Raw genomic sequence first — 23,007 nt, forward strand, 5'->3', positions numbered from 1 at the left:
TACCTCAGCAAGGGCAGCAACTGTGAGGGAAGCGTGGGCTAAAGAAACCTCCATAGCAGGAACAGGGGGCGCAACCACCGAAATGGGAGGGGAAGGAGCGAGAGAGGCAGAAGTAGGGGCCGAGGAAGAAAGCGAAACCTCCTTACCCGCCGGGGAGGAGGAAGGAGAGGAGCCAGGTTTACGCTTCTGACGTAAAGAGACAGGTGTTCCAGCAACCACGTACTGGGCAACGGATTCTAGCGTCTCAACAGGAGAAGCTGAACGAGAGCACACATGACGGCCGTTTGGAGAGCGATGGACATCAGCCCGCACCGACAGGCGGCGGGGAGAGTCAAGAGACGGAGAGGAAGGATGGGAAGGAGGAACGGAGGGAGACGAGGAAGAAGACACAGGAGACACGACAGACCGGGTAGAAGGAAGGGGAACCCCAGACAGAGGACCAGGAGGAGGATCCTTCGGGAGAGAACCCAAAGGAACAGAGGGGACAGTGGGCGCATCAGGGTCCAAGGCCCGGAAACGGTTGTGAGTCTGAGGAAGGCGGGAAGGACGAGGAGAGGAAGAGTGCAACACGCGAGCATAAGAGATATTAGCATAAGGCGGGAGCCAGCGAACCTGGCGTCTCGCCTCAGGAAAAGATAAACGCTCCCGGTGCTTCAAGTTGAGGACGGCTGCCTCAAGCTTGTAATGGACACACGCACGGGAGAAGGCAGGATGGGCCTCACCGCAGTTGAGGCAACGAGCCTGGGGAGAAGTGCACTCCGACTTAGAGTGACCTTCGCCACCACACAAAGGACAGAGAGAGACAGTCCCGGAACAGCGGAGGGTACCATGCCCAAACCTCCAGCACTTGTTGCAGAGCCGAAGAGAAGGAATGTACTCCTGGACAGAGCACCTGGCACCAGCATGAATGACAGAGGGTGGAAGGGTCCTACCATCAAAGGTAATCTTCACAACCCGGAGGGGTTGACGGCGACTACCACGAGGGGGACGAGTAAACGTGTCCACCTGGAGAATAGAATGGCCCTGGGCAGCAAGGATATGTCGAATATCGTCGTGGCAGTCGCGCAGGTCCCGAACACCGGTCGCAACATGGGGTGGGAGCAAAATAGTGCCAACACTGGCATTCAACTGAGCGTTCTTCGAGACCCGAACAGGGGTCTCGCCAAGGCAGGATAAGGCAGCCAAGCGGGAAGCAGCATCCTGAGAAGGAGCAGCAACGACACGTGTACCGAGACGAGTGGGGTTGAAAGTAATGGAGGCATCCACGGAATCAACGAGATGTCGATGGAGGGAGAAATCGTCAGGAGGCGCAGAATCAAGAGGGAGGAGATCAAAATATTTGGCCCACGAAGCGGGACCAAACAAGGCTTGATAGGTAGCAGAACTGGAAGGAATCGAGCGAGGGCGGCCGTGACGAGGACGGCGGTGAGAACCCCCAGAGAGGGGTTAAAAGGCGCAGTAGTTACAACTAGAGAAGGAGCCGCGCCAGTTGACGAGGTAGTCACCACTGGGGGCTTGGGACTCGAGCCAACCACAGAGGAGGGAGGGGAGCCAGGGGAAGGAGTCAGAGAGGCCAAAGGAGGAGCGAGGTCGGGGCCCAATGCAGCGGAGGCTACAGAGCCCGGTCTTCCAATACGGACCGACTCGGGGGCTTGGTCACCCACCCCACGAGCCTGAGAAGGTAAACCAGAAGCAGCCGAAACAGGGGTTATCATCATGACGAAAAGAAGAATTCATTCACGAATGTGCCCCCCACACCCACCATGGAGCCACAATTAGAGGCAGGACACCCAACAAGAAGCTATCGCCGATCTTGCCGGGGCCTCCTAGGGGTGCGTCGTGAGTATACGCCCCACAAACGCTACCTTAAGAAACCGACAGTCCGTCGAGATCGGGTTCAGTGACGAAAGGGGGATTGACAAAAGGTTCCCCTCGCTCTCGACGTCGGGTACTACAGTTCTACGGGTGCAAGAGTATGCCTCCTCAAGCACCCGGGCGTCAAAATAGAAGAAGTCCAAGGGAAGAACCAGAACGAGCAAAAGGTCGGCAGGAAACGGCAAGCAGATAGGAGAAGAGGGGGAGAAAAACGAAACAGAAGGAAAAGGAAAAGATGCCCAGCAGAATTGGAGAGGACGGCAGCAGGAGCACAAGGCTAGAAAAGGACAGAGGACTGTCCCAAGGAGCATCACACTGCGACAGCCGCCCACTAAGCCCCCACACGGCGACAACGAGCTGAGCGGGGAGGGGGAGTCGTCCAGCAAAATTTGTGAGGACAGCAGCAGGAGCATAAGGACTCAAAAGGTTGGAGGACTGACCCATGGAGCATCACTCCAGCAGCCGCCCATCAAGCCCCCCTCACGGTAACAACGGGGCAGAGAGGGAGGGGGACACGGTAATAAAACACATGTAATAATAATAATTGTAATAGCATATACATAGTTATAACAAACATTTTAAAACATTTATTAAATTATGTTTTATTTTATTAAAATAACTCTCTCTTGCAAGGTGCTTCCTCATTCAGCCGTCCACCGACCAGCTGAGGACCAATAATGGGGTACTGGAGGTCCTGCCAGACCATGGAAGGACCATCGGGTCGCTCCCAATATAGAGGCATCAAGAGTGACACCTTCAGTCATGCCTCTTACACGACACCAGTCTACACTCATGGAGGTTCCTCCTCTCAGGGTGTCCTTAATGGACCCTGCCATCACCGAGGTACCCAAAAGTGGACCTCATATGGCGTGCACACACGCACACGCACACAGGAGGTATCACAGGCAAAGTAAAATACTCACAAATACAAAATTAAAACCAAACACTAACATTTGAAAAATTATTCAAATGGAAATAATTAAAATTTTCTTTTACAGAAATCTTCAAAGTTTTTGTGAACATTTAATCTTGGTAGTTGTCATGGACCTCAACGACCGGGAGGTGACCATTATTGGAAACAAGGGAGTATGGCGTCTTAAGATCATCAAATTGGCTGTAACTTCGAACTGTCTTGATCCTCTCTTAAGGCATTCCTGAGAGAGAGAGAGAGAGAGAGAGAGAGAGAAACATTATTCTAATCTTACAGTAAACGTTAATTATGCAAGTCTCGATTTCAGAAGGTAAGGTAATTATCAAAAGGTAAGGTAATTATCAAAAGAAGGCACCAAACAGGGAAGGCTATATAGCACCATCAAAGTGCGAAATAATCAGAGGGCGCTAAATATCACCAAGAATGCCAATACGAGAACAAAAACGAATAAGGCGAACGATATCAAAAGTATCCGATTCACCTAGAATTCTATCGAGAGCCAAGTGACCGCGAGAGACGGTCGGAAAGCACGACACATGCTCGTCCTGGAAGTCAGGACATTCAACAAGGATATGCACAACTGTAAGAGGGACAACGCAATTCGAACAATAAGGAGCAGGGTGGCGCTCCATTAAGTGACCGTGGGTTAAGCAAGTATGGCCAACCCGCAGCCGTGCCAAAGCAGTTTCCCACCGCCGGTTACGGTGGTAGGAGGAAGACCACGGGGACACACTATGTTTCAGAGTACGCAGCTTGTTACTAACCACAGAGGACCAACAACCCTGCCAACGGGCAAGAATGGAGGAATGAATAACAGGATAAAAGTCGGAATAAGAAACCTTTACGGGAGATGGGACAAGAACGGATAGCTTCCTTAGCTGCAGCATCCGCACGCTCATTGAAAGAAACACCAATATTGCTGGGAACCCAGCAAAACTCTACTGATTTAAATTTACTAGAAATAAGAAACAACCAATGTTGAATCTCGATGACCACCAGATGGACAGGATTAAAGGACCCTAGAGCCATGAGGGCACTATGAGAGTCAACTATAACCACAAAGGAGGAATGAGAATGAGAAAGCAAGAGACGAAGAGCATAGAGAATAGCAAAGTTCTGCCATAAAGACGCTAGCCTCCGAAGGGAGGCGACACATACAAGTACGGTCAGGAAAAACAACAGAGTAGCCCACACCCTCTGCAGATTTAGACCCATCAGTGAAGATGGAAATAGAGTGGGAGTGCGAAGAAAAGTGCTCAAGGAAGAGGCTTTTCAGAATTGAAGGAGGGGTAAAGGCTTTAGTAATACAAGTCAAGGGGTATATACAAAACTTGGGAAGGGGGACTCTCCACGGAGGTAAGGAAGGAACAATTTGAGGAGAAACATTAGAAATATGAACAGAAAGAGAATCCTGTAAGCGAGATAACCGGACTGAATGAGGGAGACGATGAAGAGGAACAGGAGCTACAGGAGGAGGAAAAGTCAAAGCACGACAGAAGCGAGAGGAAGAATGTTGTAAGGACCGCGCAAGATAGCGAAGACAGTAGCGACACGGCGGTCCTGAAGAGAGAGAAAGCCAGTGTCAACATATAAACTGAGGGTGGGAGTGGAACGAAAGCCACCAGAGCTGAGACGCAACCCAGTATGGTGCAAAGCATCAAGACAGCGAAGAGTAGGAGAAGCAGAAGAGTATGCAGGGCAACAATAATCGAGTTTAGACAGGACGAGAGAGGAGTGCAAATAGAGGAGCGTGCGCCTATCCACTCCCCAAGAAGTATGGAACACAACCTAAAGGAGGTTAAGGGCCTTAAAGAATTCAACTCGAAGGTAAGAGATATGGGCTGGCCAAGACAAACATGAGTCAAAGACTAACCCCAAAAGCTTAGCAGAATCCCTGTACACAATGAGATGACCATAAAGCGACAAAGAGGGACGAAAAATGACATGCTTCTGTGTAAAAGTCATAGCACAAGTCTTAGACGCAGAAAACTTGAAGCCATGATCGGTGGCCCAAGACGACACGGCATCAATCGCACGTTGAAGCCCCTGTTGAAGGAGAAGCAAATCATCACCCCGACAGCAAAGGGCAAGATCATCAACATAGAAAGCGGAGAAGACGCCAGAAGGAAGAGAGGAAAGAAGACCGTTGAGGGCAACTAGAAAGAGAGAAGTGCTCAGAATACTACCCTGGGGTACACCATCATACTGCCGAAAAGGGGCAGAGAGAGTGGTACCAAGCCGCACACGAAAGGAACGACGAGAGAGGAAGCTCTGGAGGAAGAGAGGGAGGTTCCCACGAAGGCCAAAAGAATGAAGTTGAGACAGAATATGATACCGCCAGAAAGTGTTTTAAGACTTTTCCTGGTCAAAAAACACGGCAACAACGGAGGTCTTCGCAGCAAAAGCAGTACGAATAGAGACCTCCAAGTTCACCAGGACATCTGTTGTGCTGCGGCACTTGCGAAAACCAAATTGAGAAGGGGAAATGTGGTGATAGTATTCTAAGGACCACATCAAACGAACGTTAACCATAAGTTCACAGAGCTTGCAGACAACTCGTGAGAGCAATAGGGCGGAAGTACTTGGGAGATGACCCGAGAGACCCTGGTTTCCAAACAGGGAGAACAGCAGCATCGAGCCAGTCTTCAGGGACTGACGACGACTTCCAGACCCAATTGTACAGACCCAGTAAATACTGAGACGTGCACGGAGGTAGAGGGCGAAGCATTTCATAATGAATGCCATCTGAGCCCGCTGCCGTAGAACCGCAAAGGGCTAGGTTATATCTTGAGGTTATCTTGAGTTGATTTCGGGGCTTTGTTTTTAGTGTCCCAGTGGCCCGGTCCTTGACCACGCCTCCACCCCCAGGAAGCAGCCCGTGACAGCTAACTAACTCCCAGGTACCTATTTACTGCTAGGTAACAGGGGCATAGGGTGAAAGGAACTCTGCCCTAGTTTCTCGCTGGCGCTCGGGATCGAACCCGGGACCACAGGTTCACAAGTCCACTGTGCTGGACGCTCGGCCGACCAGCTCCAGGGCAGACTGAAGCTCAGAGAGAGAGAAGGGACCATTATAGGGAAGGTGAAGGGAAGTACAGAAATTTATAGGATGAGATTCTGGAATAGGCTTACGAAAGGATTGGGGAAGACGAAAACCAGAACTAACAGAGGAAAAATGGGAACCCAGTTCGGTCGCGACCTGCAACGGGTCCGCCACAAGAGCACCATGGAGGCGAAGGACCGGTGAGACATGGGAACGAACTTAACCACAATCTTGCGGCTACGCTTCACGACCAGTGGGGGGAGTTTCGGACGTAACAGTGGAGACATAAGATGCCCAGAAAGCACGTTTAGCCGCACGGATGGTCCTACGGGCCACCGCACTCGCATTCCAAAACAAAACAAAAGACTCAACCGTCTGCCGGCGGCGATGTCTCTTCCAGGCTGCACACTTACAGCGGACAGCACAAACACATTCCACCAGGGAACGCACTAATGCGTTCCCCGAGAGGAAGAGCGAGGAATAGAGTGGAGGGCAGCGTAAAAGACAGCGTCATGAAAAAGAAGGAGGGCGCAGGGGAGAGGCAGAATGGAGAGGTCGGAAATAATAGCACGGAGAGTAAAGAGGCGCCAGTCAGCCTCGGCAAACCGCCACCTAGGGAAGGAGAGGGGAGGTGAAAAGAGAAAAAAGTAACAAGGATAGGAAAATGGTCACTGCCATGGAGGTCATCAAGGACCCGCCACTCGAAATCTAAGGAAAGGGATGACGAGCACAGAGAAAGATCGAGACAAGAAAGAGTGAGTCCGAGAGTTCAAATGAGTGAGCTCACCAGAATTAAGAAGGGACAGGGAAGAAGAGAGGATGAAAGGTTCAAGGATGTGACCCCGGATGTTTGTCAGCACTTCACCCCAAAAGGCATGACGACAATTGAAATCACCCAGCAGGAGCACAGGCTCCGACAAGGAGTCTAGGTGGTGTTTAAGATCGGAAGAGAAAGTGGGGCAGTGGGGGGGGGGGGATAAATGGAACAAACTGTGTACCATCTACGCACAAAGACACGGGCAGCAGAACAGTGGAGAGGCGAGGAAAAAAGTAAGGGGACAAAGGCAACATCGGAGCGAATCAAGAGAGCAGAAGAATTATGGACCTCAGCTGTCGCTGGGGGGGGGGGGAGAGAGAAAAGAATAGCCACGGAAGCGACCAGGACGAGCACCAAGCATCGGCTCCTGGAGACAGACACAGAGGGGCGAAAACTGTGAAATAAGAAGTTGGAGGTAAAAAAATTGGCGTAAAATCCACGGATGTTCCATTGAAGAAAAGACATCAGCAAAGAGAGAGAGGAGAGCAACAGAGAGCAAAGAAGAAACAAGGTGAAGAAGGAACACAGCACGCTAAAAAAAGAACAGGGTCAGGATCAGGAAAGTCAGGGTTAGGGGGCATGGGTAAACTGAGTAAAGGAGGAGGGAAAGAAACGGGAGGACAGACCAGAGGTGGACGAGCAGGGTCTGGAGGAGAAGGAAGGGGAGGAGGGGCAGAAAGATGGGAGCGCACCTCAGCAAGGGCCGCAACAGAGATGAAACCAGGGGCGAAAGAAACCTCCACAGCAGGAACAGGGGGCTCCACCACCAAAGCGGGAGGGGAAGGAACGATAGAATCAGAGATAGAGGGTGAAGAAGAAAGTGAAGCCTTCTTACCGACCGGGGAGAGGAGAGGAGAGGAGCCAGGTTTCCGCTTTTGACTCAAAGATAGAGGCGTCCCAGCAGCAATGTACTGGGCAATAGACTCCAGCGTCTCAATAGTAAAAGAAGAGCGAGAGTGAACAGCACAACCATCAGGAGAGCGATGGACATCGGCCCGCACTGTCAGGCGGCGTGGAGAGCCAAGAGACGGAGGAGAATGACGGGAAGGAGGACCAGAGGGAGAGGGAAAAAAAAAGACACAGGCGACGTGACAGACTGGGTAGAAAGAGGGGGAGCCCTAGGCAGAAAACCAGGAGGGGGACCCTTCGGGACAGAACGGAGGGAAACAGGGGAGGTGGTGGTGGGCGTGACCGGGTCTAAGGCTTAGAAACGGTTGTGAGACTGAGGAAGGCGGGAAGGACGAGGAGAGGAAGAGCGCACCACGCGAGCATAGGAGACACCGGCGAAAGAGGGGAGACCATGAACTTAGCGCCGAGCATCTGTTAAAGACAAACGGTCCCGGTGCTTCAAGTGGAGGACAGCAGCCTCAAGTTTGTAACGAATACACGCACGGGAGAAGGTAGGGTGGGCCTCACCACAATTGAGGCAGCGGGCCTGGGGAAAGTGCACTCCAACTTAGAGTGACCCTTGCTTCCCCACAGAGAGGACAGACACACAGGACTAGAACATTTGAGGGTACCATGCCCTAACCTCCAGCACCTACTGCAGAGCCGAGGAGATGGAATATGATGAAATGATGCCCCTTCACAACCCGAAGGGGCAGACGGCGATGACCACGAGGGGGACTAGTAAATGTATCCACCTGGAGGACAGAATGACCCTGGGCCTCGAGGATATGCTTGATATCCTCATGGCAGTCCTCGAGATCCCTAACACCGGTCGTAACATGGTGCGGGAGGAGAACAGTGCCAACACTGGCATTCAACCGAGTGTTCTTTGAGACCCGAACAGGGGTCTCGACAAGGCAGGACAAGACGGCCAAGCGGGTGGCCGCATCCTGAGAAGGAGCAGCAACGACACGGGTACCAAGATGAGTGAGGTTGAAGGTGACAGAAGCATCCACAGAATCGACAAGATGCCTATGAAGGGAAAATTGTCAGGAGGAGTTGAATCCAAAGGTTGGAGGTCAAAGTACTTAGTCCACGTAGCAGGACCAAACAAAGCATGGAACGAAGTAAGATGGGAAGGGAGCATACGAGAGCGACCGTGGCTGGGACGGCGATGAGAACCCTTAGAGACGGGTCACAAGGTGCAGTAGTCACAAGAAGAGATGGAACCGTGCAAGGTGATGAGACTGTCACCACAGCAGGCTTAGGGCTCGACCCAACCACAGAAGAGGGAGGGGAGCAGGGAGGAAGAATCTGGTCTGGGTCTAAACCGGGCTCTGTAGTGGAGGCTACAGATCTCGGTCTTCCAGGACGGTCCGACTCAGGGGCCAGATCGCCCACCCTATGAGCCTGGGTAAGAGAAGTCAAGTCGTCATCCATACAACAAACCAATATATAAGGGATGGGACCTGGAACCAAGGGATACCACCTACCAGGGTAGCCAGGGAGGCCAAGCGCGGGCCAGTGCAGGAAGGGTGTGTCGTCCCTAGCAGTGCTCCCCCTTTTCAACTGGGGAGTCCTACTACTACGTTCATTCTCCCACACTGGTGCTAAGATCCCAGTCCCCCTATCGCCCCAGCCTGGACACCCAACCATCCACTCAGGGCGACCCCTCCAGCAGGTGGTCCGATGGCTCACAAGGCCCCTACATGGTGCCCTTCAGCACGTACATCACCCAAAGAGGGGGCAGGAGAGAGGGCACAGGCAACCCACACCGGTCCCTGGGAGGTGTACGTGAGCCCCTCACTACGGCAAGGAGGCACCACGGAGGGGTTGACGAGTGTCTTCCTTCACTATCAAATACAAGTCTTGTATGTGGCATTTTGGGAGAAGCCGGACTAGAGCACTGTACAAATCCGGTGACTGCAAGGGGGGGGGAGGTTGTTGTGATACAACCCAATGTAATTCCAGAGAAGAGGGGCAGGTATACAACTCCTACAGTTACAACTATGATCTATACAATTACAAAGCAAGTGTGTGAGAGTGGGAGGAGCAGACATGCAATGCAAGGCAAGTGTGAGAGGGCCTGACATTCTCAAGAAAGCAAGTGTGAGAGGTGGGAAGAACAGCAACCACTTTTGGAATAAACACAAACTTGCAGTTTTACCGAACTCCAGCTGAAAAACATCGTGAAGATCATGGCAGAGACCCTTATCAATTGCCTATAGATGATGCAGAACGCCTCACAATAACAGACTCAAGAAATGACTAGTGTAATAATGGACACGATTCTGCAGGGTATAGGGTATTCCATGAGGGTATAGACTCATTCCTATCAATGTTTGCTGATAAAGCAAAAATTATGAGAAGAATCAACAGATGAAGATAGAACCTATAAGACGACCTGGAAATAACTGGTGGGATGGTCTAGAAATTGGCTACTAAATTTCAACTCAGGAAAGTGTAAAAGTAATGAAATTAGGCAAAGGAAGTAAGTAATAATTATAAAAAAGAAGGCACCAAACTGGGAAGGTTATGTAGCACCATCAAATGTGAGGGATAATCAGAGGGCGCTAAATATCACCAAGGACGACAATACGAGAACAGAAACGCATAAGGCGAACGATATCAAAGTATCCGAGTCACCAGGAATATTATCGAGAGAGCAGCGACCGCGGGGGATGGTGGGAAAACAAGATATACACTCGTCCTGGAAGTCAGGACATTCAACAAGTATATGCGTGACTGTAAGAGGGACAATGCAATTAGGACAATAAGGAGCAGGGTGCCGCTCCATCAAGTGACCATGAGTTAAGCAAGTATGGAACATTAGGCAACCTCGCCAGAGCCGTTTCCCATCGCCAGTTACGGTGGCAGGAGGACGGCCACGAGAGGACACAACCTTTAAGAGAACGTAGTTTGTTACCAGTAACAGACGACCAACAATCCTGCCAACGGGTAAGGATGGAGGAATGGATAACCGGGTAAAAGTCGGAATAACGAAAACCTTTATGAGAGATGGGACAAGAGCGCACAGCTTCCCTGGTGGCAGCATCCGCATGCTCATTTAAAGAGACACCAATAAGGCTGGGAACCCAACAAAACTCATCTGACTTAAATTTACTGTGAACAAGAAACAGCCAATGCTGGATCTCGACAACCACTGGATGAACTGGATTAAAGGACAGGAGAGCCATGAGGGCATACGAGAGTCAACAACAACTAGTAAGGAAGATTGACAACGAGAGAGCAGGAGACGAAGAGCTTAGAGAATAGCATAAAGCTCCACTGTGAAGATGCTAGTCTCCGGAGGTGAGCGACACAAGTGTGATCATGAAAAACATCAGAGTAGCCAACACCGTCCGCAGACTTAGACCCATCAGTGAAGACGGAAATGGAGTGCGAGCGAGAAAAGTGCTCAAGGAAAAGACGTTTTAGAACCGTAGGAAGGGTAAAAGCTTTAGTGATGTGGGTCAAGGATGCACAAAACTGCAGACGGGGGACTCTCCATGGGGGCAAAGAAGGAACAACACGAGGAGAAATAGGAGAAATACAAACGGAAAGAGAATCCTGTAAGCGAGATAACCGGACTGAAAGAGGGTGTTGGTGAAGAGGAACAGGAACCGCAGGAGGGGTAAAAGTTGAATCACGACAGAGGCGAAAGGAAGGATGTTGCAACGATCGTGCAAGATAGCGAAGACAGTAGTGATCACGGCTGTCCTGGAGAGACAGGAAGCCAGTGTTAACATACAAGCTGAGGACGGGAGTCGAACGAAAAGCCTCAGAACTGAGATGCAACCCATTATGGTGCAAAGTATCAAGACAAAAACGAGTAGGAGAAGCAGACGAGTAAGCAGGGCAACCGTAATTGAGCTTAGACAGGACGAGAGAGGAATGTAATGCAAGGAGTGCGCGCCTATCCGCTCCCCGAGAAGTATGGGACAATACCTGAAGGTGTGCGAAGGCCTTGGAGCGCTCAACACGGAGGTAAGGGAAATGGGGAGACCAAGACAAACGAATGTCAAAGAATAACCCCAAAAGTTTTACGGAATCTTTGTACTCAAGGGGATGATCATAAAGTGACAAGGAGGGACGAAGAACGACCCGTTTCCGAGTAAAAGTTATGGCCCAAGTCTTAGTAGTAGAGAACTTGAAGCCACGATCGGTGGCCCAAGACGACACGGCATCAATCGCAAGTTGAAACCGCCGTTGAAGGAGAGGCGAATCATTACCCTGACAGCAAAGGTTAAGATCATCGCCATAGAGAGCGGAGAAGACACCTGAAGGAAGAGAGGAAAGAAGATTATTGAAGGCAACCAGAAAAGGAGTAGTGCTCAGAACACTACCCTGGGGCACACCTTCGTATTGCTGAAAAAAAGGCAGCGAGCAGTACCAAGCCTCACCCGAAAGGAACGACGAGAGAGGAAGCCACGGAGAAAGTGAGGGAGATGACCACGAAGGTCAAAAGAATGAAGCTGGCATAGAATATGCCAGCTTCAAAGAATATGATAATGCCAAATGGTGTCGTAAGGCTTTTCCAGGTCAAAAAAGACGGCAACAACGGTGGTCTTCGCAGCAAAAGCAGTACGAATATAGACCAAGTTCATCAAGGCATCTGCTGTGCTGCAGAACTTGCGGAAACCAGAGACCCTGGTTTGCATACAGGGAGGACCACGGCATCGAGCCAGTCCTCAGGGACTGACAACGATTCCTAGATCCGATTATACAGACTCAGTAAATGCAGAGACGTGCACGAAGGGAGATGGCGAAGCATCTCATAATGAAAGCCATTGGAGCCAGCTGCCGTAGAACCGCAGAGAGCCTGGGGTGAACGAAGTTCAGAGAGAGAGAAGGGAGCGTTATAGGGAAGTCAAAGACGAGTGCAGAAATCGAAAGGACGAGATTCAAGGACAGGTTTACGAAGAAGGAATGATTGGGGGAAGATGAGGACCAGAGCTAACAGAAGAAAAGTGGGAACCCAGTTCGGTAGCAACCTGTAACGGGACCGCCACAGGAGTACCACGGAGGTGAAGGACCGGGGAAACATCGGGAACGAACTTGCCTGCTATCTTGCGGATACGCTTCCAGATTTGTGGCAGACCAGTTTCGGACGTAATGGTGGAGACATAAGATGGCCCAACATTTACGTTTAGCCATACATATGGCCCTACGTACCTCCGCACTCACCTTCTGAAATAAAAGAAAATCGGCCGCCTACCGACGGCAGTCTCTCTTCCAGGCTGCATGCTTACAGCGGACAGCCCGAGCACAGTCTGCATTCAACCAGGGCATGCACTTCCGTGGACCCCGAGAGGAAGAGCGAGGAATAGAGCGGAGGGAAGCGTCGAAGACAGCGTCATGAAAAATGAGGAGAGAGCGAAGGAGAGGTAGAAGGGAGAGGTCAGAGAGAGCAGCACTGAGGGTAAATAGGTTCCAGTCCGCTTTAGCAAACTGTCACCTAGGGAAGGAGAGGGTAGAGCGAAAAGAGAAATAGGAAACAGGGATGGGGAAATGGTCACTGCCATGGAGGACACCAAGAACCTGCTACATTAAATCTAAGTATAGAGAAGACGAGCAAAGAGAAAGATCAAGACAGGAAAGGGTGCGAGTCCGAAAGTCCAAATGCATGGGCTCACCAGAATTCAGAAGAGACAGGGAAGATGAGAGGATAAACGGCTCAAGAAGGCGACCTCGGATGTTTGTCAGAACATCACCCCAAAAGGAATGACGACAATTTAAATCACCCAGCAGGAGCACAGGCTCCGGCAAGGAGTCCAGTAGGTGTTTCAGAGCAGGAAGAGAAAGCGGGACACTCGGGGGGAGATAAATGGAACAAACTGTGTACTATTTCCTCACAAAGATACGAGCAGCAGAACAATGGAGAGGCGAAGGAAAAAGTAAGGGGACAAAGGGAACATCAGATTGGGGGCGGGGGGGGGGGGGGGGGGAGAGAAAGGAATAGCCACGAAAGCGACCAGGATGAGGCACCAAGCATCAGCTCCTGGAGACAGACAATGGGGCGAAAACCGCGAAATCAGAAGTTGGAGTTCAAGGAAATTGGCGTAATAACCTCGAACGTTCCATTGAAGAATAGACATCGACGAGAAGAGAAAAGACAACAACAGAGACAAGGAAGAAACAAAGGCGAAAGAGCAACATAGCAAGTTAAAGACTATCAGGGCCGGGATCAGGGTCAGCAAAGTCAGGGTTAGGGGGCATGGATAAACTGAGCAAAGACGGAGGGAAGGAAGCGGGAGAACAGACCAGAGGTGGACGGGTGGGGTCTGGAAGAGGAGGACGAGGAGGACGACGAGGAGGAGGAGGAAGGAAGGAGAAAGGAGGGAGGAAGGAGAAAGGAGGGAGGAAGGAGAAAGGAGGGAGGAGGAGAAGGAGGGAGGAGGAGAAAGGAGGGAGGAGGAGAAAGGAGGGAGGAGGAGAAAGGAGGGAGGAGGAGAAAGGAGGGAGGAGGAGAAAGGAGGGAGGAGGAGAAAGGAGGGAGGAGGAGAAAGGAGGGAGGAGGAGAAAGGAGGGAGGAGGAGAAAGGAGGGAGGAGGAGAAAGAGGGAGGAGGAGAAAGGAGGGAGGAGGAGAAAGGGGGAGGAGAAAGGAGGGAGGAGGAGAAAGGAGGGAGGAGGAGAAAGGAGGGAGGAGGAGAAAGGAGGGAGGAGGAGAAAGGAGGGAGGAGGAAAAAGGAGGGAGGAGGAAAAAGGAGGGAGGAGGAGAAAGAAGGGAGGAGGAGAAAGAAGGGAGGAGGAGAAAGAAGGGAGGAGGAGAAAGAAGGGAGGAGGAGAAAGAAGGGAGGAGCAGTCAAGGACAGCAGCAGGAAGAGGGGGAGTAAAAAGAGGGGAGCGCACCTCAGCAAGGGCAGCAACCAAGAGGGAAGCAGGGGCCAAAGAAACCTCCATTGCAGGAACAGGGGGCGCAACCACCGAAATGGGAGGGGAAGGAGCGATAGAGTCAATAGTAGGGGCCGAGGAAGAAAGCGAAGCCTTCTTACCCGCCGGGGAAGAGAAAGGAGAGGAGCCAGGCTTACTCTTCTGACTTTAAGAGACCTAGTCCCAGCAACTATGTACCGGGCAACGAATTCCAGCGTCTCAACAGGAGAAGCGGAACGAGAGCACACACAATGGCCGTTAGGAGAGCGATGGAAATCAGCCTGCACTGATAGGCGGCGGGGAGAGTCAAGAGACGGAGGAGAAGGATAGGAAGGAGACGAGGAAGAAGACACAGAAGACATGACACACCGGGTAAAAAGAAGGGGAACCCCAGACAGAGAACCAAGAGAGGGACCTTTCGGGATAGAACTCGAAGGAACAGAGGAGGGGGCAGTGGTGCATCAGGGTCCAAGGCCCGGAAACGGTTGAGAGTCTGAGGAAGGTGGGAAGGACGAGGAGAGGAAGAGCGCAACACGCGAGCATAAGAGACGTTTGCATAAGGCGAGAGCCGGCAAACCTGGCGCCTCACCTCAGGAAAAGATAAACGCTCCCGGAGCTTCAAGTTGAGGACGGCTGCCTCAAGCTTGTAATGGATTCACGCACGAGAGAAGGCAGGATGGGACTCACTGCAGTTGAGGCAACGAGCCTGGGGAGAAGAGCACTCCGACTTAGAGTGACCTTCGCCCCCACACAAAAGACAGGGAGAGCGAATCCCAGAGCAGCGGAGGGCACCATACCCAAACCTCCAGCACTTGTTACAGAGCCTAGGAGAAGGAATGTATTCTAGGACAGAGCACCTGGCACCAGCAAGAATGACAGTGGAAGGGTCCTACCATCAAAGGTAATCTTCACAACCCGAAGGGGTTGACGGCGACGACCACGAGGGGGACGAGTAAATGTGTCTACCCGGAGGACAGAATGGTCCTGGGCCTCAAGGATATGCTGAATATCGGCATGGCAGTCATGCAGATTCCGAACATCGGTCGCAACATGGGTGGGAGGAGAATAGTGCCAACACTGGTTTTCAACTGACCGTTCTTGGAGACCCAAATAGGGGTCTCGCCAAGGCAGGATATAGCAGCCAAGCGGGAGGCCGCATTCTGAGGAGCAGCAACAACGACACGTGTACCGAGACGGGTGGGTTTGAAGGTGACAGAGGCATCCACAGAATCAACAAGGTGCCTATGAAGGAGAAATCGTCTGGAGGCGCAGAATCAAGAGGGAGATCAAAGTATTTGGTCCGAAGCGGGACCAAACAAGGTTTGATATGCATCAGAATGGGAAGGAATCAACGAGTGCGGCCGTGTCGAGGACAGCATTGAGAACCCCTAGAGAGAGGGGTTAAAAGGCGCAGTAGTCAAAACAAGAGAGTGAGCCGTGCCAGGGGACGAGGTAGTCACCACTGGGAGCTTGGGGCTCGACCCAACCACAGAGGAGGGAGGGGAGCCGAGGGAAGTTTTAGAGAGGCCAAAGGAGGAGCAAGGTCGGGGCCTAATGCAGCTTAGGCTACAGAGCACGGTCTTCCAATACGGACCGACTCGGGGGCTTGGTCGCCCACCCGACGAGCCTGAGATGGTAAATGAGGAACAGAATTAGACATAGTTACGAAGAGAAAAATATTCATTCACTAATATGCCCCCATACCGTCCATGGAGCCACATTTAGAGGCAGGAGACCCAACAAGAAGCCCTCGCCGATCATGCCGGGGCCCCCTAGGAGTGCGCCTTGAGTATACGCCCCCACAAACGCCACCTTAAGAACCGTCAGTCCGTCGAGATCGGGTTCAGTGACGAAAGGAGGATTGACAATAAAAGGTTCCCCTCGCTCTCGACATCGGGTACTACAGTTCTACGGGTGCAAGAGTATGCCTCCCCAAGCACCCGGGCGTCAAAATAGAAGAAGTCCAAAAGAATAAACAAAACAAGCAAAAGGTCGGCAGGAACGACAAACAGATAGGATAAGAGGGGGGGAGAAAAACGAAACACAAGGAAAAGCGACCTGGCACAATTAGAGAAGACAGCAGCTGCAGCATAAGGCCACAAAAGGACAGAGGACTGTCCCACGGAGCATCACACTCCGGCAGCCGTCCCCCCAAGCTCCCTCACGGCGCCAATGGGCCGGATGGGGAGGGGGTTATGCGAAGGAAACCGAAGGCTGAATACAATGTACCATCTGGGAGGTGATATCCAGCAAGAGTCAAATAGAGAGAAAGATCCGGAGGTTGATATCACACCGAACCTGTCCCCAGAGGCCCACATCAAAAGGATATCAGCGGCATATGCTAGACTGGCCAACACAAGTTTAGAAATGTGTAAGGAATTTTTCAGGACCTTGTATACCACATATATCCAATCCTCGAGTATGCAGCTCCAGCCTGGAGACCATACCTACTTAAACACAAGACAAAGTTAAAGGAGATTCAGATGTATGCCACCAGACTGATCCCGGAACAGAGAGGTATGAGCTACGAGGAAAGGCTAAATGTGAGCTGAACCTCATATCCCTGGAAAACAGAAGAGTAAGGGGCAAATGATAACCACCTGCAAATTCTCAGGGGAATGGGGAATTGACAGGGTGGACAAAGAGAACTCCTCAGCATGGGTGAAACACGAACAAGGGGACACAGGTGGAAACTTAATACCCATACGAGCCACAGACAGATTTTTTCAGTGTCATTAGGCAGTGATGTGGTGGAAGCTGACTCCGTACACAGTTTCAAATGAAGATTTGATAGAGCCTAAAAGGCTCAGGAATATGTATACCAGTTGATTGACAGTTGAGAGGTGAGACCAAAGAGCCAAAGCTCAAAACCCACAAGCACAACTAGGTGAGTAGAGTTGCACAAGAAACACAATGAGACAAGACGGAGCACAAGAGGACAAACAACGCGAATTGGACATACTGACTACCAACAACAGTCTGGTAAGTAAGTAATAATCAAAATAAGGCACCAAACCGGTAAGGCTATGAAGCACCATCAAAATTGCAGAATAATCAGAGGGCGCTAAATATTTCCAAGGATGCCAATTCGAGAACAGAAACTCATAAGGTGAATGATGTCAAAAGTATCCAATTTACCAAGAATTCTATCGAGGGACAAGTGACCGGGAGGGATGGCCGGAAAGCAAGACACACGCTCGTCTAGGAAGTCGGGACATTCAACAAGAATATGCACGACTGTATGAGGGACAATGCTATTTGGACAATGAGCAGGGTGGCGCACCATTAAATGACCATGAGTTAAGTATGTATGGCCAATATGCAACCTTGCCAGAGCTGTTTCCCACCAGCGGTTACGGTGCTGGGAGGAAGGCAACGGGGACACACTACGCTTAAGAGTACGCAGTTTATTACCAACAACAGAAGACCAACAATCCTGCCAACAGGCAAGGATGGAGGAATGAATAACCAGGTAAAAGTCAGAATAAGGAATACCTTTACGGGAGATGGGACAAGAGCGGATTGCTTCTCATGCAGCAGCATCCGCATGCTCAATAAAAGAAATACCAATATGGCTAAGAACCCAGCAAAACTCTACGGATTTAAATTTACTAGAGATAAGAAACAGCCAATGTTGAGTAAACAAGTAATTATCAAAAAAAGGCACCAAACCGGGAAGGCTATGTAGCACCATCAAATACGCAAAATAATCAGAGGGCGCTAAATATCACCAAGGATGCCAATACGAGAACAAAAACGCATAAGGCGAACGATATCAAAAGTATCCGAGTCACCAAGAATTCTATCGAGGGACAGGTGACCGCGAGGGGCGGTCGGAAAGCAAGACACACGCTCGTCCTGGAAGTCAGGACATTCAAGAAGGACATGCACGACCGTAAGAGGGACAATGCAACTAGGACAATAAGGAGCAGGGCGGCGCTCCATCAAGTGACCATGGGTTAAGCGAGTATGGCCAATACGCAACCTCGCCAGAGCTGTTTCCCACCGCCGGTTACGGTGGAAGGAGGACGCCACGAGGAAACACAACATTTAAGAGTACGTAGCTTGTTACCAGTAACAGACAACCAAGAAGCCTGCCAACGGGTAAGGACTGAGGAATGGATAACCGGGTAAAAGTCGGAATACGGAATGCCTTACGAGAGATGGGACAAGAGCGGACAGCTTCCTTGGCGGCAGCATCCGCACGCTCATTTAGACACACCAATATGGCTGGGAACCCAACAAAACTCAACCGACTTAAATTTACTATGAACGAGAAACAGCCAATGCTGGATCTCGACAACCACTGGATGAACTGGATTAAAGGACCCGAGAGCCATGAGGGCACTACGAGAGTCAACAACAACTACAAAGGAAGACTGACAACGAGAAAGCAGGAGACGAAGAGCATAGAGAATAGCATAAAGTTCCGCTGTAAAGATGCTAGTCTCCGGAGGCAAGCGACACATATAAGTGCGATCAGGAAAAACAACAGAGTAGCCAACACCGTCCGCTGACTTAGACCCATCGGTGAAGACAGAAACGGAGCGGGAGTGAGAAGAAAAGTGCTCGAGGAAAAGGCGTTTTAGAACCGTAGGAGGGGTAAAAGCTTTAGTGATACGGGTCAAGGAAGTACAAAACCGCGGAAGAGGGACCCTCCACGGGGGCAAAGAAGGAACAACACGAGGAGAAACATCAGAAATACGAACGGAAAGAGAATCCTGCAGGCGAGATAACCGGACAGAAAGAGGGAGGTGGTGAAGAGGAACAGGAACCGCAGGAGGGGTAAAAGTTAAAGCACGACAGAGGCGAGAGGAAGGATGTTGCAAGGACCGCGCAAGATAGCGAAGACAGTAGCGATCACGGCGGTCCTGGAGAGACAGGAAGCCAGTGTCAACATACAAGCTAAGGACGGGAGTCGAACGAAAGGCACCAGAACTGAGGCGCAACCCAGTATGGTGCAAAGCATCAAGACGGCGAAGAGTAGAAGGAGAAGCAGACGAGTAAGCAGGGCAACCATAATCGAGCTTAGACAGGACGAGAGAGAATGTAAAGCAAGGAGAGTGCGCCTATCTGCCCCCCAAGAAGTATGGGACAAGACCCGAAGGAGGGTAAGGGCCTTAGAGCACTCAACACGGAGGTAAGAGATATGGGGAGACCAAGACAAACGAGTGTCAAGGAATAACCCCAAAAGCTTCGCGGAATCTTTGTATTCAAGGGGATGACCATAAAGACAAAGAGGGACGAAGAACAACCCGTTTCCGCGTAAAAGTCATGGCACAAGTCTTAGAAGTAGAGAACTTGAAGCCATGATGTGGCCCAAGACGACACGGCATCAATTGCAAGTTGAAGCCGGCGTTGAAGGAGAGGCGAATCATCACCCTGACAACAAAGGGTAAGATCATCGACATAGAGAGCGGAGAAGACGCCAGAAGGAAGAGAGGAAAGAAGACCATTGAGGGCAACCAGAAAAAGAGTAGTGCTCAGAACACTACCCTGGGGCACACCTTCGTATTGCTGAAAAGAGGGAGAGAGAGCGGTACCAAGGCGCACCCGAAAGGAACGACGAGAGAGGAAGCTGCGGAGAAAGAGAGGGAGATGACCACGAAGGCCAAAAGAATGAAGTTGAGATAGGATATGATAACGCCAAGTGGTGTCGTAAGCCTTTTCTAGGTCAAAAAGGACGGCAACAACGGAGGTCTTCGCAGCAAAAGCAGTACGAATATAGACCTCAAGTTCACCAGGACATCTGTCGTGCTGCGGCACTTGCGGAAACCAAATTGAGAAGGGGAGAGGAGGTGATGGTGTTCCAGGAACCACATCAGACGAACGTTAACCATACGTTCAAAAGTTTGCAGACAACTTGTGAGAGCAATAGGGCGAAAGTCCTTAGGGGAAGTACCCAGAGACCCCGGTTTGCGAACAGGGAGGACAACGGCATCGAGCCAGTCCTCAGGGACTGACGACGACTCCCAGATCCGATTATACAGACTCAGTAAATACTGAGACGTGCTCGGAGGGAGATGGCGAAGCATCTCATAATGAATACCATCGGAGCCCGCCGCCGTAGAACCGCAGAGGGCCAGGGCAGAACGAAGTTCAGAGAGAGAGAAGGGATCATTATAGGGAAGCTGAAGATGAGTGCAGAAATCTAAAGGACGAGACTCAAGGACAGGTTTACGAAGAAGGAAAGATTGGGGAAGATGAAGACCAGAGCTAACAGAAGAAAATGGGAACCCAGTTCGGAAGCGACCTGCAACGGGTCCGCCACAAGAGTATCATGGAGGTGAAGGACCGGTGAAACATCGGGAACGAACTTACCCGCTATCTTGCGGATACGCTTCCAGATCTGGGCCAGAGGGGTCTCGGACGTAATTGTCGAGACATAAGATGCCCAACATTCACGTTTAGCCGTACGGATGGCCCTACGGGCCACCGCACTCGCTTTCCGAAAGAAAAGAAAAGAATCGGTCGTCTGCCTACGGCGGTGCCTCTTCCAGGCTGCACGCTTACAGCGGACAGCCCGAGCACAGTCCGCATTCCACCAGGGAACGCACTTCCGTGGACCCCGAGAGGAAGAGCGAGGAATAGAGCGGAGGGCAGCGTTGAAGACAGTGTCATGAAAAAGGAGGAGAGCGCGAGAGAGAGGCAGAAGGGAGAGGTCAGGGAGAGCAGCACTGAGGGTAAATAGGGTCCAGTCTGCCTTAGCAAACTGCCACCTAGGAAAGAGAGGGAAGGGCGAAAAGAGAAAAAGGAAACAAGGATGGGGAAATGATCACTTCCATGGAGGTCATCAAGAACCTGCCACGTGAAATCTAAGTAAAGAGAAGAAGAGCAGAGAGAAAGATCAAGACAAGAAAGGGTGCGAGTCCGAGAGTCCAAATGAGTGGGCTCACCAGAATTCAGAAGAGACAGGAAGAAGAGAGGAGAAACGGCTCAAGGAGGCGACCCCGGGTATTCGTCAGAACGTCACCCCAAAGAGAATGACGACAATTGAAGTCACCCAGCAGGAGCACAGGCTCCGGCAAGGAGTCCAGGAGGTGTTTCAAATCAGGAAGAGAGAGCGGGACACTCGGGGGGAGATAAATGGAACAAACTGTGTACCATTTCCCCACAAAGATACGAGCAGCAGAACAATGGAGAGGCGAAGGAAAAAGTAAAGGAACAAAGGGAACATCGCCGAATCAAAGAGCAGAAGAATTAGAAGCCCCAGCAATGGCTGGGGGGGGGGGAGAGAAAGGAATAGCCACGAAAACGACCAGGACGAGCACCAAGCATTGGCTCCTGGAGACAGACACAAAGGGGCGAAAACCGCGAAATCAGAAGTTGGAGTTCGAGGAAATTGGCGTAATAACCTCGAACGTTCCATTGAAGAATGGACAACGACGAGAAGAGAAAGGACAAAAACAGAGAACAAGGAAGAAACAAAGGCGAAAGAGCAACAGAGCACGTTAAAGAATATCAGGGTCGGGATCAGGGTCAGCAAAGTCAGGGTTAGGGGGCATGGGTAAACTGAGCAAAGACGGAGGGAAGGAAACGGGAGAACAGAGCAGAGGTGGGCGGGCAGGGTCTGGAGGAGGAGGAGGAAGGAGGAGGAGACAACGGAGAGGAGCCGTCAAGGACAGCAGCAGGAGAGGGGGAGTAGAAAGAGGGAGCGCACCCCAGCAAGAGCAGCAACCGAAAGGGAAGCAGGGGCCAAAGAAACCTCCATAGCAGGAACAGGGGGCGCAAGCACTGAAACGGGAGGGAAGGAGCAACAGAGCCAGAAGGAGGAGCTGAGGAAGAAAGCGAAGCCTTCTTACCCGCCGGGGAAGAGGAAGGAGAGGAGCCAGGCTTACGCTTCTGACTTAAAGAGACCGGTGTCCCAGCAACTACGTACCGGGCAACGGATTCCAGTGTCTCAACAGGAGAAGCCGAACGAGAGCACACACGACGGCCGTTAGGAGAGCGATGGACATCCGCCCGCACCGACAGGCGGCGGGGAGAGCCATAGATGGAGGAAGAGGATGGGAAGGAGGATCGGAGGGGGACGAGGAAGAGACACAGAAGACACGACAGACCGGGTAGAAGGAAGGGGAACCCCAGACAGAGGACCAGGAGGAGGATCCTTCGGGAGAGAACCCAAAGGGAAGAGGAGGGGGCAGTGGGCGCATCAGGGTCCAAGGCCTGGAAACGGTTGTGAGTCTGAGGAAGGCGGGAAGGACGAGGAGAGGAAGAGCGCAACACGCGAGCATAAGAGATATTAGCATAAGGCGGGAGCCGGCGAACCTGGCGCCTCGCCTCAGGAAAAGATAAACGCTCCCGGTGCTTCAAGTTGAGGACGGCTGCCTCAAGCTTGTAATGGACACACGCACGGGAGAAGGTAGGATGGGCCTCACCGCAGTTGAGGCAACGAGCCTGGGGAGAAGCGCACTCCGACTTAGAGTGACCTTCGCCACCACACAAAGGACAGAGAGAGACAGTCCCGGAGCAGCGGAGGGCACCATGCCCAAACCTCCAGCACTTGTTGCAGAGCCGAGGAGAAGGAATGTACTCCTGGACAGAGCACCTGCACCAGCAAGAATGACAGAGGGTGGAAG

At 51.5% G+C, this 23,007-nt stretch overlaps 1 long non-coding RNA gene across 1 annotated transcript in view; it reads right to left on the reverse strand.

The window, feature by feature from the left end:
* Positions 1-2,407: 2,407 nt before the first annotated feature.
* The window catches only part of LOC138355100 (uncharacterized), a 28,787-nt gene continuing 8,187 nt past the window's right edge, over positions 2,408-23,007 (reverse strand). Inside the window, exon 3 of the long non-coding RNA XR_011223823.1 lies at positions 2,408-3,029. This is a non-coding gene — a long non-coding RNA (uncharacterized lncRNA). The remainder of the gene's footprint in view (positions 3,030-23,007) is intronic.

This window comes from Procambarus clarkii, chromosome 66, assembly GCF_040958095.1.
Source record: "Procambarus clarkii isolate CNS0578487 chromosome 66, FALCON_Pclarkii_2.0, whole genome shotgun sequence".
NCBI classification, from domain to species: domain Eukaryota; kingdom Metazoa; phylum Arthropoda; class Malacostraca; order Decapoda; family Cambaridae; genus Procambarus; species Procambarus clarkii.